The sequence below is a fragment of the Neofelis nebulosa genome, chromosome 8 (assembly GCF_028018385.1).
Source record: "Neofelis nebulosa isolate mNeoNeb1 chromosome 8, mNeoNeb1.pri, whole genome shotgun sequence".
Classification (NCBI taxonomy): Eukaryota; Metazoa; Chordata; class Mammalia; order Carnivora; family Felidae; genus Neofelis; species Neofelis nebulosa.
In genome coordinates, this window is record NC_080789.1 from 73,441,766 (window position 1) to 73,456,918 (window position 15,153).

General features: G+C 37.5%; 1 protein-coding gene across 2 annotated transcripts in view; it reads right to left on the reverse strand.

Moving 5' to 3' along the window:
- PDZRN4 (PDZ domain containing ring finger 4) overlaps positions 1–15,153 on the reverse strand; it is a 367,049-nt gene that overhangs the window by 79,823 nt on the left and 272,073 nt on the right. The window lies entirely within an intron of this gene.

The following is a 15,153-nucleotide window of genomic DNA, read 5'->3' on the forward strand; positions in this document are numbered from 1 at the left end:
CATATAAATGGATTTATTTCAATTATGTTAATGAAAGAAATGGAGGTATCTGTTTTTTGGCACATGAGCTGGCGGTTCTTAGTTTGTCCATCAGATGTACAGTCTAGTCTACCCAGCTCGGTGCTCTGGGACACTGACCACTGTATACTGCGTCACTGTGCTCCCTGCTTTATGTATTTTGTTTGGTTCAGTTAATGGTAAGAGAGCTAGTACGATATGTCTTTATCCAGCTCCCTCTCCACCTGGCTTTCAGGACACCAGATCTTGCTAGGTTCTGTTCACATCTCTCATTCAATGTCCCTCTTCAAGGGTATGGGCAGTAAGGACTTCTTTATACTGCGATTTCCTATGTTCTTTTTAACTCTGCTCACACCCCCTATAAGTTGCTCCATCATTAAATTCGCTTCAATTAAATCCTTTGTGACTTCCGTTTCCTTCAGGGGCCCTGCCTGATAGAACGAGACATAAACTTCTCTGATTCAAACAATAACAAAAACGTATAGTAAAAGTTGAAACTTACCATCTTTGCAAATTAAGTTCACTAGCAAAATTAGTTGCATCAAAAATACAATTACCAGTTTCTCGGATTTAGCAAAAGTCGCATTTTTAAGGGAGAAAGAAAGTACGACTTTTATTGAGATCACATAGCAAATCTAAAGTATTCATATATTTGATATGCATAGTTATTTCACAGAATATCCCTCAATGTGTCTTTGTCTAGTGTGTTTCCTTGATTAGGTACAGGTTTTGTGTTTTTGGAAAGAATGCCTAGAAGTGGTGTTGTGTCTTTCTCCATCTATCCTATCAGGAGGCAAGTAGTATGGATTTGTCTGTTACTGGTGATCTTAACCCTTAGAACTTCATGAAAAAGAGAGGGTGAGAGGTGGGGGAAGGTAGAGGATGAATCTAAAGCAAATGTAATGTAATGTTAAAATCTGGGGAATCTAGATGAATGGTATTTGAGAATTCTTTGTACTACTCTTACTAAAACTTTTCAGGAAGCCTGAAATTATGTTGAAATAAAATGTTTCAAAATCCTATTTTATCATTTATTAGCTAAAAACAGATTCGTGTTGTAATCACTTAGAGTTAATAATAATTGTAAGGAATTGTTGGACACAGCTTCTTCAGAGTTTACTTCTGTATTTGCATATCTTTAGAGAAACAAATTCCTACTCTGCACTGAATGTCTTTTTTTTTTTCTTGTGGACATGTGTGTGTGTGTGCGCACGCGCACACACACACACACACACACACACACACACACACATCCCTACAGCAAAAAACACAGATTGGTATCACCAACTTTATCTTGTCATAACAATTCATCTACTGAATATCACCTGAAATCCTGTTCTCCTCCAAGCTGAGCTATTTAAAAAGATAGATGGCTGCCTTCTGGCTAATTGTGGGAGCTCTTTCATTACTATAAAAAGACTTTTTATATCTCAAGTGACTCTATAAGCAGTGAATAATGACTTGAAGTCTTTGGAGAAGAGTCCACTGATAAAATGGTAGGATAACAACTACTTACTGACCTTTTACTTCCTAAGATAATACTAAGCTGATGTAACTGATTATTAATAAACCTATCCATTGAGTTTTGACATATCAGATCCAAGTATGTTAAACTTAATGAGAAATTCTCAGGCAGACCTAACATTTTCTGGACTGGGCCTAAGGGTGTAAAGACATAAGGCATATATAGGGCAAATTCTTTTAAAATGAACTCACATTATTTCACTGGGCAAAATCTTCATCGTAATTAAATGACCCAGAGTTTCTTTTTAAAAATTACTATAAACAGCATCAATAACTGAGGATTTAGAGCAATTTGTTTTCATATTCACTGAAAAAGAGGAAATGTGCTCTTAGCCCCTGGACAAGATCTCTTGGTCTCATTTTTTGTTCTTAGGGCATATATGGATATCAAGAACATAACCTTGGGTCTCAGCCATCAGCCACAGTAGCATAGTGCCAAAGAAGTGCCAAAAATAACCATCTGTTAAATGAAAGGAATACAAGTGTTCCACGTAGCTACTAATAAGGAATCAGGAGATAGTGAATTATTCGTAACATGGCATCTGTCATAAGAACATCAAAGATGCCAATAACATCTTCACCAAAATTTCGCTGTACCCTATCTCCAAAAGCATCCCTACTTAAATGCTTCCGTGCAAAAACAAAAACAAAAACAAAAACAAAAAAAAAAACCAAAAAAAAAACCATTCAATGACAAGAAACTAACAGTTCTGTTCAGTGCTGTAGTTTAAAGTCCCAGAGCCATGCTTGGTACATACTTGATACTCAATAAACATGTGCTAACTTTTCATTTCCCTAGCAAAATCCATGTTAAAACAAATGTGATTGGATTTGTCATGAACGTTGCCTGTGTTTACATGCAAACTGCTTTCCTTTCACTGCCCAGCTCCATTAGGTAGCCCAGTTACCCAGATTATTCCATTTACTGAAATATGTAAATTATTTGAGTGGCACACAAGGGCAAGCCCCACTCAGAAGCTCTGCTCAGAAGCCCCACTAATCCTTCAAAGTTGTAGATGCAGGAAGCATTCAGAACTGGGATCTAAAGAGTTTCAGTATTAGCTGTGTCACGCTGAGTAAGTTATTTAAACTCACTGAGCCTCAGTTTCTTCATCTGGAATAGAAGATGCTAATACCCCTCAGAGTTGTGGGTAGGATCAAATAAATAATACAGCTAAGGCAGCAAACAGATTGCTATGCTGCTGAGGGATGCTTCCTTCCTTCCCTCCTTCCTTCCTAACTCTTGAGTGACGGAAACTAGGCGGTTCTCTGGGGATACAAGCTAATACCTGCACTCACAGTCCTGGCCGTGACAACGACCATAATATCAGTTAGCACTGAGTGAGCATTCACAACGTGCCAGGAGCTGAGCGAAGCACTTGGCTTATGTGTTCTCAATCACACCCAGAAATGATCATGTGAGGCAAGTATTTTATCCCCCTTTGAAAGTTGTGGACGCTGAGGTCAGAAGGTATAAGAGGCTGAGCAAGGAAGGCACCTGCCCTTCACAACCTGTTTGGGAAAACAATATATACATCTATTATTGTAAGCAGACTTGTCAAGAGCTGAAGGTATGAACTGTGTTCTGTGGGAGCACAAAGAGCTAAATGTACCCAGGAGTATAGGGATTTGACATTTGAGTTAGGTCTCAAAAGATGAAGAGTTTCATAAGTTGCAAAGATGGGAAAAAAGAAAGGAACCTTAGAGTAAAGGCATGAAAAACCCAGTCTTCTGGGAACCAAAGAGAGATCTGGTGTGATGGAGTATGGGGGATTTGGTAAACGTCTGGCAAAGAGGTGGAAAAGAAGGGTCTGACACAGATCCCTGTGTCCTTAATAGGCCACAGTAATGTATTTTTTGATATTTTTAATTTTTTAAAATTTATTTATTTAATGAGAGTGAGCGAGGACAAGGGGGAAGGAACAGAGAGAGAGGAAGATAGAAAGAGTCCCAAGCACTGTCAGTGCAGAGCCTGATATAGGACTCAAACTCATGAACTATGAGATCATGACCTGAGCTGAAATCAAGAGTTGGACATGTAACCAACGGAGCCCCCAGGCACCCCTAAAATACTTGTTTTAAACAACACCTTTCATCAGAAAAGTAGTACAGTCTCATTTAGGTTTGGGGAAGATAACTCCAAAGACTGTGGTGAGAAGTAACTGAATGGAAATCAGGAAACCATTTAGGAAGTTACTGGGAAAAATGATCCGTGCCTGGATCAAGACAGGTAAAGCATGGATGGTCCAACCAGGAGAAGATGGGTAGGGTTGTAAAACAATATTCTGATCCTTTCATTCATACCTATTCTAATACCTATCAGTTTAGCAGATTGTCTGCAACAGTCTAGCCTTGGTTTCTACTTCAATTAATCAAATCCACACTGTAAGGAAATGCAAGCTGTAGAAGTTGAATTTTAAGTAGAAAGGCATAAAGGCATTCTAAGTAGCTATTGCCCATCCTCTATAGACCTGTATTTTCCCTATATTTTCTGTGATTATCTTAGAGATCAAAACCTACCTCAATCAATGTTCTGAAACTCTTTCTGGTTAGTACCCACCTAGCCAGGTAGGTTAACTGTTTCACCATAAACACACATATACATCCACAGATGCACACAATTCTCTCTCTCTCTCTCTCTCTCTCTCTCTCTCTCTCTCTCTCTGTCTCATTCCCACATACACACACATACTCACAAACTCATACACAAACACATTTATACTTTCTAGGGTCTTCTACCTGAATCATTTATAGCTCTGTGTGGAATATAAACTTAGAAATATATTTTACCCAAGTGAATACATAGGAGTTTTAGAACATAGGGATTAACACAAGAAAGTAGAACTTGCATGATATATAACTGTATCTTTCAATATCAGCATCTTTAACTTAGTGCCTGGAAGATGAAAGCTATTTTATGCCAGTTTGAGAGGACAGGACAAAATCTGAACAAAGCCAGAAACCTAGGAAAAACAGGAGGTTTAAATCATTTTCAACAATCAATTCTGCCATTTGAATTCATTCTGACACTTGTTGAGCTCAGTCGATGACATGAAACTACAGAAAAAAGGCCAAGTCCCCAGGGAAATTTGCAAGCTTCTACATCCGCAAATAAACCCACCAGAACTCATGCCCATAACCTTCCTAACACCATGCTTCCAACTTCCTCAAACTCATAGGCTTTGAAAAGAAATATTTTGTTCCATATTAACAGCAAAAAAGATTGCTGTGTAAGGCAAAAGATGATGTATATGCAAAAAACTGATGCTATCTTATATCAAAGAAATGGAATTGGCACCAATAATATCATTGACATGGCTGTCTCAAGTGCACCCTGAAATGAATAAAAAAGACTATAATAGTAATAAATATCTGTTGAGTGTTTCCTATTTACCACATACTCTACTCAGGACTATCTGCTATTAGAGGTAGAGAAATATCCCACTCATCCTACAGATAAAGAGGCTAAACCTTAACAGGTTAAGCAACCTGTTCAAGATCACACTAGCTACTAAGTTAAAAAAAACACCAAGATTTTTCTACAAATTCTTATTAATTATTTTTAAACATCAATAGGAGTTTTAGCATGGAAGCTCTAAAAATCGGACAAGAGGATTGGTGGGAAGTTTATTCTTCTATTTTCTTTTAGCAGACAGTTCATAAAATTCAAATTAAGTAGTGAATGAACTGCAGGCATTAATAAATATGGATAATTGTCTTAACTTGTGTCTCCTGGACAAGAAAACTCCAGGTGGAAAGTGAAAAAACGCTTCCGCAAAATGAAAAGGCTAGAAAAGATGCGATCCAACGACCTCCTCAGTTCTAAAAAATCTATGAACAGCATGCATAAGCATGAATAAGCACTGCTCCTTACACAACCTCTGACATTACTTAAAACTTTAGGGAAGAGAATCCCCTATCTGCTTCTGTAAGTGAATCAGATAACGCTCAAAGAGGTAACTCAAGAGCCCGTCAACCTGTGACTGAACCTTTACCTCAAGATCCCCAGTTCAAGGCCTAGCTTTGCCGCGTGTAACAGAATGTTGTTAATGCCTCACAACAGTTCACCAGCCCCCTGAGATGAGATGGATGAGGCCCCTGGGGGAAAAGACCACCTGGGTTCTCCCAGGTTTTTCCTTTAGTGGGCACAATCACAAGTGATTCAAAGAGAAAGAAAGAACTGCAAAATAACATCTGGGCTGTATGGAGAGCGGCGACCAACTCCAGGCTTTTGGGCTGAGTGCATGCATGAAAAGTCAGACAACAGTATTTGGGGACACCTTTTGAAAGCTGTTCCACATGGCTCTATGTCTCCTTTTGGAAGAAAATAAGGCAGAGTAATAGAGTGAATGTAACTCTGCAGATAGAGTCATCAAATTTTTAAATTTAAATTGCCACAAACATTTTTCTCCACAATACTGTTGACTTTATTTCACTTTGTTTAGAAGAGTGGGGGAGAGGGGCAAATTTTTATAAATTTAATTCCTTCAAACAATTAACATCTGTAGGCTTTTGAATTAAATTTCAGCAGATAAAACAATCCTGCAAAGTCCTAGTAAAAGCTCTCCATTGTTCCATGTCTGCACAAATTACCTTGCATCTCCGATGATTTTATGTACATTTAATCACTAAAGATTAATTACATGGCATACGGAAATCAGTGAAACACTGAAGAGATAACTTCAGTTTAAGTGCACATGCGGCTAACTTGTGGCTTTTTAAAACAATTTTAATTAAAAGTACTAGAAGAATCATCGGGCTGAAAATATTAGGAGCTCTGGGATGGATGAGCTTAGCATAGCTAATTAATTGTATATTTAATCAAAGCAGCCTTTGGCTGTAATTAATAATCTATTTTCCTCTGGTAATAAATATTGTAGTTCTGTAAAACAGAATTTATAATTTCCAGAACGCCATATGCACAGAAGAGTAGGACAGAAAGCGAGCATTTCCACACCAGCTTTCAAGCCGAGGTTGATTTTGTTTATTTAAAGAGGATGTTGTCTATATCTCTTTCATTTGTTTTAAATGTCATCTCACAGTGGCAGCTTACAAATAGCTATCCCAGGGTGACTTGGACATTTCAAGGGGGTAAAGAATAATTCAAGAAGAGTGACTAGTAGAATGCTAAATGAAATTTGATTTTTTTTACACCACAAAGATCTCATGCTTCAGGTAGCTCTATCTTAATACGAACGCTAGGACGGTAAGTCTTGGCTTTAAACAGTCCCTTCCTTCATTTCCTTTTAAATGGCAGACTCAGATTTCCACCACTTGCAACCAGAGCCAAGTTGAAACACCCTCTTCCTTATGATAGTGCTTTAGGAGTACCAACACACACACACACACACACACACACACACACACACACACACACATGCCCTCTCGGCTCTTCAATACTTCAATATTACATAGTACATTTTTGTTCTTATGACCCTTTCATAATTTTTTGAGAGGAAACTCTGTCACAAGAGGTAGTCATCTGTTTTTCATCTAAGATTTCCTTCTTCTTATAATCATGATTTAGATTCCAAAGTTTTGCATATAAAGGAGATATCATAATAAATTAACAGATAACATTAAGTTAACTTAGCTAGGCTTTGCCTATCTTTTAAAGATGTTTGCATATATGGAAATTAACTCTCAGTTTGCCACTGCTGTTTTATATTTTGCAGATTTTTACAGTAGCATGTAGGAGTTACAGGTTGCTGAATACATAAATCTTTAACTCAAAAAGCATTTTATAAGTAAGATCATGGAGAACACACATTTTTGTATGCATCTGATACAATTGCTTGATGCACTAATCAATTCATAGCATACGTTTCATTTTTCTGGGGGTTATGTGGTCTTCATATGAATATGTATGAAAGACATATGAATTAGGTTATTAAAATTATATCAAGTGAAAATATTTTTATTCAGACACTACTGGGCATTAATAAAGGTCTGGGAGCCAGATAAAGAAGAGAATAATACACAGATAAAAATTTGTCACCATTGATATTATATGATCAAAAGCAGTTCTTATTAAATATATAATGACATCTTCAGGGCTTAATCAGTTTAAAATATAACATGCAAATTCCAATAAGAACAAAAGTGTTAAAGACAATTAAAAAAAAGACAAGATAGTTTTTTTTCTTCTTAGAATTATGACTCGTTAGTAACTCCTGATACAGGCCCTCTCTATGTCCTACTAAAATGACCTATGAAGACACAGGCAAGAAAAATGGACCCAGACCATGCAAAGGAGCATCCACAGCTCTTGTTTGCCCCAATTTTCACAGAATTGAAAATTCAAGCACTTTCTGCTAGACGCAAACTATTTAGACAACTTTATCTGATGATTCATATGGTACTGGGACAACATGGGCATGAGGGGCGGCAATGTGTGTCTGCTTTAACAGTCACCCACTGGTGACTCTTTTCTCAGAAGAGTAAAGTGGCAGATATGCTATTCCCTCTGTAGGAAAATCTCAAAGACCCTGGCACTGCCCATGCTCACCCTGAAACATTCTGTGGGTACTCACAGTACAAAAGCCAACTCTGCTCTGTCCTGCAGGGACCCTCAGAGGGTTCTTCTAATAACTCAGACCTGAGGGTATGTCCTGGTGGAGCTGAGAAGATGGATTCTAAGAGTTGTGATTTCACCAATAGCTAGATCCCACCATTTGTAGGAATTTCTTGAAATGTGTGGGGGAGATTTGCACAGCAGGGTTAAGTACAGGATCTTAGACATGGGACATTGCTATAGAAAGGTGAATCTAGCAACTCAGGTGACCTCATGAGATGATGTGTCTGTGGGGCCAGAACGTGTGGTCTATACCTGTGGAAACAGAGAAAGCACTATTTTGAGAGTCTAGGTTGCATAAACAGCATATGAAAAGATAGTGATTGACGTACTACTAGAATACACAAAGGCAGAGTAAAGCATAAGGGGAAAAGTATGAATGTTCAGCCTGGGCTCGATTCTGAGCTCTGCCCCTTAGCAGCTGTGTGACTTCAGACTAATCGCTTGCCTTTTCTGAACTTTGATTTCTTCATCTATACATTAGTGACAATGATGCTCTAAAACAATTCTAAAAGTTGTTATGACAAAGTGATGTGACAATACATAAAAAATAATCAATACTGACATAGGGTAGGAGTTCAACAAAAATATGGAAATTATATATAATACCTTATTACCTACATGGCATTCCAAAGGGTTCTCTATCCAATGTTTATCAGTTACATATGATTATGACATATTTAAACATATTGAGATAGGATGCTTTTGAGATTTGGGGATGGAACAAATTTGAAAAAGTAAAATCTATACACAATAAGAGCATTGAATTAGTAGTCAGAGAACTTAAGTCCCCATTCTACACCATTTGTTACCAATGTAGACTTGGAAAGTCACTTAAGCTCTAGAAACAGACCATAGTTCATAATAAGTTTCAAACCCATGTGAAGTCATTACAGATGAGGGGAGTTAGTGCTTGATATTCACAATCTATTTAGCAATTTATAAATCAGTTGCCTTACCAACATTTATTTCACTGCTCACAGGAGATTTAAGCATTAGTCACATCTTAAATAAGAGGTAAGTATTTGTTTAATTGATTTTTACCAAGGTTATACAACAAGTGTTAAATCTGGGATTAAAAGCCTTGACTAGTCGGGTGCTGAGTGGCTCAGTTGGTTAAGTGTCTGACTTTGGCTCAGTTCATTATCTCTCAGTTCATGAGTTGAAGCCTTACATCAGGCTGTCTGCTGTCAGTGCAGAACCCACTTCAGATCCTCTGTTCCCTTTTCTCTCTACCCCTCCTCTGTTTACTCTCTGTCAAAAACAAAACAACAAAAACATTAAAAAAAAAACAAACCAAAAACCTTGACTTTCTCAGCATTCTTGTTATACCACCATGAGACATGTCTGCTTTGTTTTCAACTTGTTGTTTGGAATTAATTAATCACTATATAGGATATAGAATATAGTTCTTAATTTAAATCTAAATATTATGTTCTTGGGAAAACTACTCATCAAAGAAGGAAATAATAACAAGACAAGCCATTATTGATTCTCAAGTTCTGATAAATATTGTTAAATCAGAGTATAGAACTATTGGCTGAACTTGGCCTTTGTGAAATATTCGATTTGGTAATTTTAGTATATGTGCTGCCGAAGCGAGCACTCGATTTGGTAATTTTAAAAAGATGAGGATTATGGGTAATTGATGCCACTATGAAATGTTCACTAATGTCCTAGACTTATCAAATGACAGCTTCACAAAGTAAGAGCTCTATGTTGAAAGAGGAAGAAGTTCAGTAAAGTATCCAAAACTTAGGAAGTCTAAGTCTTTCAAAATAAAATAAAATAATACATTTAGACAATGGTGAGTTGACTTCCTCTCATTGCTTGAGCTGGACACTGTGTGTAAAGTATTGAGATTCCAGACATGGAGGTAAATTCTATTCACATATAATGATCCATTACCCCCTCAATTACTCTAGTAAAAGATGCTCAGAGAGAAGCAGCTGCCAGAAATGATCTCCTATGTGACTGCACTGCTGAATAGCACAACATCCTATAGGCTGGGCTTTCTCAATGGTGTCACTACCAGCACTGGGGCAGGACACATCTTGGTTGTGGTGGACCATCTTGTGTGTTGGTGATGTTTAACAGCCTCCCTGGATTCTACCCCCTAGATGCCAGGAACATCCCCCCCTTACACCACCACCACTTGGGACAATGTCACAGTGTCTTCAGACATTGCCAAATGTATAAAGGGGGAAGTCGCGCTCAGTTGAGGATTGTTTTAGGCTTAATTTTAGTGGCATTTTTCTTCATTAAGGTTGAAGAATGCTGGGTGTTACAGAGACCTGGGTTTATTATAAGAGAGCTGAAACACTGCATGACAGAGAAGCTGAAGGACAGAAATTAGCCTCTGCATCATGGATAATTTTTTTCATTTTGTAATATATATATATGGGCATATTTTAAGAGGGAAAAAAATGGACCTGGAATAAATTTGAATAAAATAGCAAGCAATATTCTTTAACAGGGCTCTAATTATGTTCTTTTTTTTCCTGCTGGTCAAGAAAGGTAAGTGTGATCATTGGGGTTCTTAACTATGGCATTGTCCTGATGTGGAGACTCAGAAGCTGTCACTTGCCCAACAGCTACTCTATGTTGGATTTTTAAAGCCGTCATTAAAGTGGTAAAATCATGCACTGTTGTTAATGGCCATATGGCAAAGACAGGGAAGACAAAGATCCCTAGATTCCAGAAGAACTGCTGCTTGGTTATTCTAATAAATATTGTGTTTGACTAATTTTTCTATATGGATTTATTTTCTATTCTTATTCAAGTTATAGTTTCCTCTAAATTTAAATTTTCCGTATCTTCCTCAAGAAATGAGGCCTATTTATGGCTATAATAGGCACCTTGATAAAGAACAGCCAAAATAATGTTGATATGAATTTAAAAACTGCTTGAAATTCCATATTGTTTTTCTCAAAATGCTCTGCTCCAGGCAGATTATCTGAACACTTCACTGCGTTGCTGACTTGGGGCAGGATTTAGAATGCTAGATAAAGGAATGGAGAAGGGATGACAATATACTTTCGCAGGACTAAACGGCTGTGAAACATCACCAGATTAACAATAATACCTTGTAACATTTGTTCTGGAAACAGTACTTAACCACTTGGAGCTTTTGATGTGACCGCATACAGAAACACAGCAGACTCATTTCTCATTCATTCATTCATATATAATGTATTTCTTAATGTGTTTAAAAAGGATACAAACACATGTATTTTCTAAAAGGCTATAAAAGTCAATTACTATGTTCATCCAACAAGGAACTACTTTCTCAGCTTTAGAACCCCTATTTGAGAAAAGGCTCACCTCTTAGTTAGTAGGCATTCTTCATCCTACTTCCACCAACATAAGGTGGTTGAACATGATACAGGAAAGGGGGATGAAATGTTACAAAACCTGTGCTTTGTCTACACCAGTTGTTCCCACCACCAGTTTATTTGCCAGACACCAGGACTTCAGATATTTCTACTGGATGTCAAGAGACAAGCCTTATGAATTATATTATTGGTGTATACCCCAATAAATAAATAGGTATTTTGTATAATCAGCAAATTTCTGGAAACCAGCACATTTTAGACATCACAACATTAAACATTTTTTTATTTTGAGAGAGAGAGCACATGAGCAGAGGAGGATCAGAGAGAGAGGGAGAGAGAGAATCCTTAGCAAGCTCCTTGCTGTCAGTGCAGAGGCCAATGTGGGGCTTGATGCCATGAACTGTGAGGTCAAGACCTGAGCTGAAATCAAGAGCTGGAGGCTTAACCAACTGGGTCACTCAAGCGTCCCACATATAGTTGAGGTTCCCCGCTTATACGATTTCAAGTTCTAGGTATAGTTAGAGTTGGTTACAGAAGAGAAGGCAAATGATGTTATTAAAACTCAAAGCTAACAATTATAATTTAAAATATAATTAGATGTTGAGCTCTTTCTAGTGTGTAATGTTATGCTCCTGTCAAAGCACTGGGAATATTAATTAAAACAAAAACAATTAGAAAATAATTTTCCTGAGTCTGAGATTAGTTTCCTCTTCCTTTTATCCCCCTCCATTTTCATTTATGAATTAAAGAGAGACAGAGAGAGAGACAGAGAGAAAAATCAATGAGCACCAGCCAGGTAGGTGCCAGACAGTTTTAGGCACTGAGGTGATACAGATGAACAAGTCAGACAAAACCCCTGACCTCATGGAGTTTACATTTTAGTGAGGCAAACAGACAATAAATATAATAAATACTTCATCTACAAACCAGTAGATGGTTAAGTGCTATAGAAAGGTAATTATTTGCTAAGTGTTATGGAGCAAACAGAGAAGCACAGGAGGGCTGAGAGTCGGGGAGGGGAGTTGTAATTTTTCTTTTTGTGGTCTGTGTAGGTCTCAGTGAGAAGGGGCCAGAAATTTGTGCAAAGATTTAATTAACAGATAAAGGAATGGTAATATATCTTTCTGGAGGAACTCAAGGAGAGAAATAGTCATCGCAAAGGCTCACAGGTTAAGTGTTCTGTGCACCTGTGGACAGCAGGGGGAGAAGGATGGGAGCAGTGAGCAGGGGAGAGAGGAGTGACGGATAGACTCACAGTAACTGGACACATACTAGGCCACTATATGGACCAGGCTTTGATCCTGAGTTGTCTTTCCCAGGAAGTTTTCCCCACCTCTCTTACTTTGGTTTCTTTTCCCCATTTTTATTCTCCACTTTCCCATATTGGTTAACCTGCCTCCTTCTTTCTCTGCCATCCCCCATATTCTCCCAGCTACTGCCTTTCCATGCTATTGCCATTTCTCTTGCAATCTCTAGATAGACTGTCCACCCAAATAATAAAGCCTCATTCATTGAGCTCTTACTCTGCGCTGAGCATGATGCATCAGGTACAATCTTGTTTCATTCAATTTTTGCAATAATTCTCTTAGATTGGACACTAATTGCTACACCTGTTTTCCAAATGAGAAAAGAGATAAATGTTGTATATTTCTGTTTATGTTGCACAATGAAAATTTGTAAGCAATGGGATTTGAACCCCAGTTGGATTGACTCCAAATCTAAGATTTATATGCAACAAGTTATATTTTTCCTAGTTTTTCTATCCCTAACCCAATTCAAGAAGCATTTCAAACAGTGGAATTATCAGAATAGGAGTCTTATCGAAGTTATTTGCCAGTGTAAGAATGGACCTTGGAAGTCATTCTGTGTAACATTTACAGCATCATGCCAAGGGGTCATCTGGGCTGTACATGGACACTTTCAACAACAGAGTTGAAATAATGTGTGCTTTTTTAAAAATAGTATTATGTTAAAACATAGGCCCATGTGGGCAGCGGGGGGAGAACCAGCTGGTCACTAATGGTTGTGATTCGCCACATAATATTAAAAGTTGCAGTCACCTTTTGGTTTTCTCTTCTCTCTTTTAAATGGTATTTTATCTTAGTTTATCTCATCAAGGGTTAAGTTTTAACAATATTTTAATAGCAAACCTTTACATATATTTCTGGTTAAGTGTTATTTTTGAGATTAAGTCATAGCAATGGCAGATACAGGAATTGTTAAACTGCCTTGCCTTTAATACTATTTCAAAGCAAACACACATAGTAGCTTAGGAAACAGGTGGCAGTAAGAATAGTAACACATCTAGTGAGTCCTGGCTTGCCAAGAATTTCCTGACGTGTCATTTCCGTACCAGAATTACCCCACAGGGTCAATCTCTAGCATCTAGTCATCCTGGGACAAGTAAGGGGTATAGGCTGTCAGATTTGGCTTACACTAAATACAGGATGATGTAGTTTTGCCTACCCAGAGACAGGCTTCTTCCTGTTCCCTCAATAGCTTCCTCTGCCATGGAAGCTATTACCCAAAACTCCTCCTTTCTCCTCCTCCTACCTCCACCTTCGTTTAAAAAAAGCATATATCTTGTCTGGGAATAGAAACATATTAATAAACATTCACTGTATTTTACTGTGGGTGAGTTAATCAGGTCAAGTAGTGCCAATACTAAAATGTTAAGAAACTTGGATCCTGGATAAGTATATTCTTCCAGGAGGAGGTTGGGTTTGGAGAAAAGGGGTCAGTTTTGAGGCATGAGATACATGCTTAGACAGTGAGACTTGAGGAACATGGTAGGGACCAGTCTTAGATGGCTGGAGGGAGGATATAATCCGAAAGAACACAAAAAGTCGCTGGTGGACTGGTGTGTAGGCACTCCTGATCCACCACATTCTTTTCTCTGGTGTTTATTGTCTTATGATGATTTTCAGAGTAAAATGCCAATGTGCCTGCAAAGAATATTTGGACCAAAAAACTTCGTGTTAGAGTTAAGGAAACAGGATTACAGGGGTGGTCCAAAGTCACACAGGAAGCTTGTAGCAAATTTGGGTGATAGAAATCTACCTGCTCCTTGGATTATATTAAGGATATCAAGGTTATATATAGAATATTGATATTATCCTTGATAATTGATAATATTGATATTAAGGATATCAATGTTATATATATATATATATATATATATATATATATATATATATATATATATCAAGGTTATATTAAGTGAGATGAAAATATGGAAAAAAATAATTCTAACAGTTCCTACTAATTAGGCATTTACTAGTTATCAAGTGTTAAATTTTTCTTGTATGCAGGCACTGTGTAATTGGTAAGAAAGCTCCTTGTGGTGGGATGATCCCTCTAGTATGTACTTTTTGGGTGGGTGAGAAACAGGTACAGCAATTTAAAGTGATTTATCTCAAGTCATATAGCTAATTCATTAACAGTCAGGATTTGACCCCAAACCCCTAATTGCTCTACTAAAATGAGAAAAGACACCGAGGTTGACAATATCAGGTTACATAGTTGACTATAGTAGAAGAAGCCAGCAAATGTAAATGATCTTTTCCATCCTGCCATTTTGATTAAGGTCAATTCAAGTTCAAAAATTCACATGGATTTGCTTTGATCTCTTAGGATTATTGGAGTATTTCCAAGAATCTCTTCTCTTTCACATTATAGCAGGGCAAGAGAATCTAGTTATCA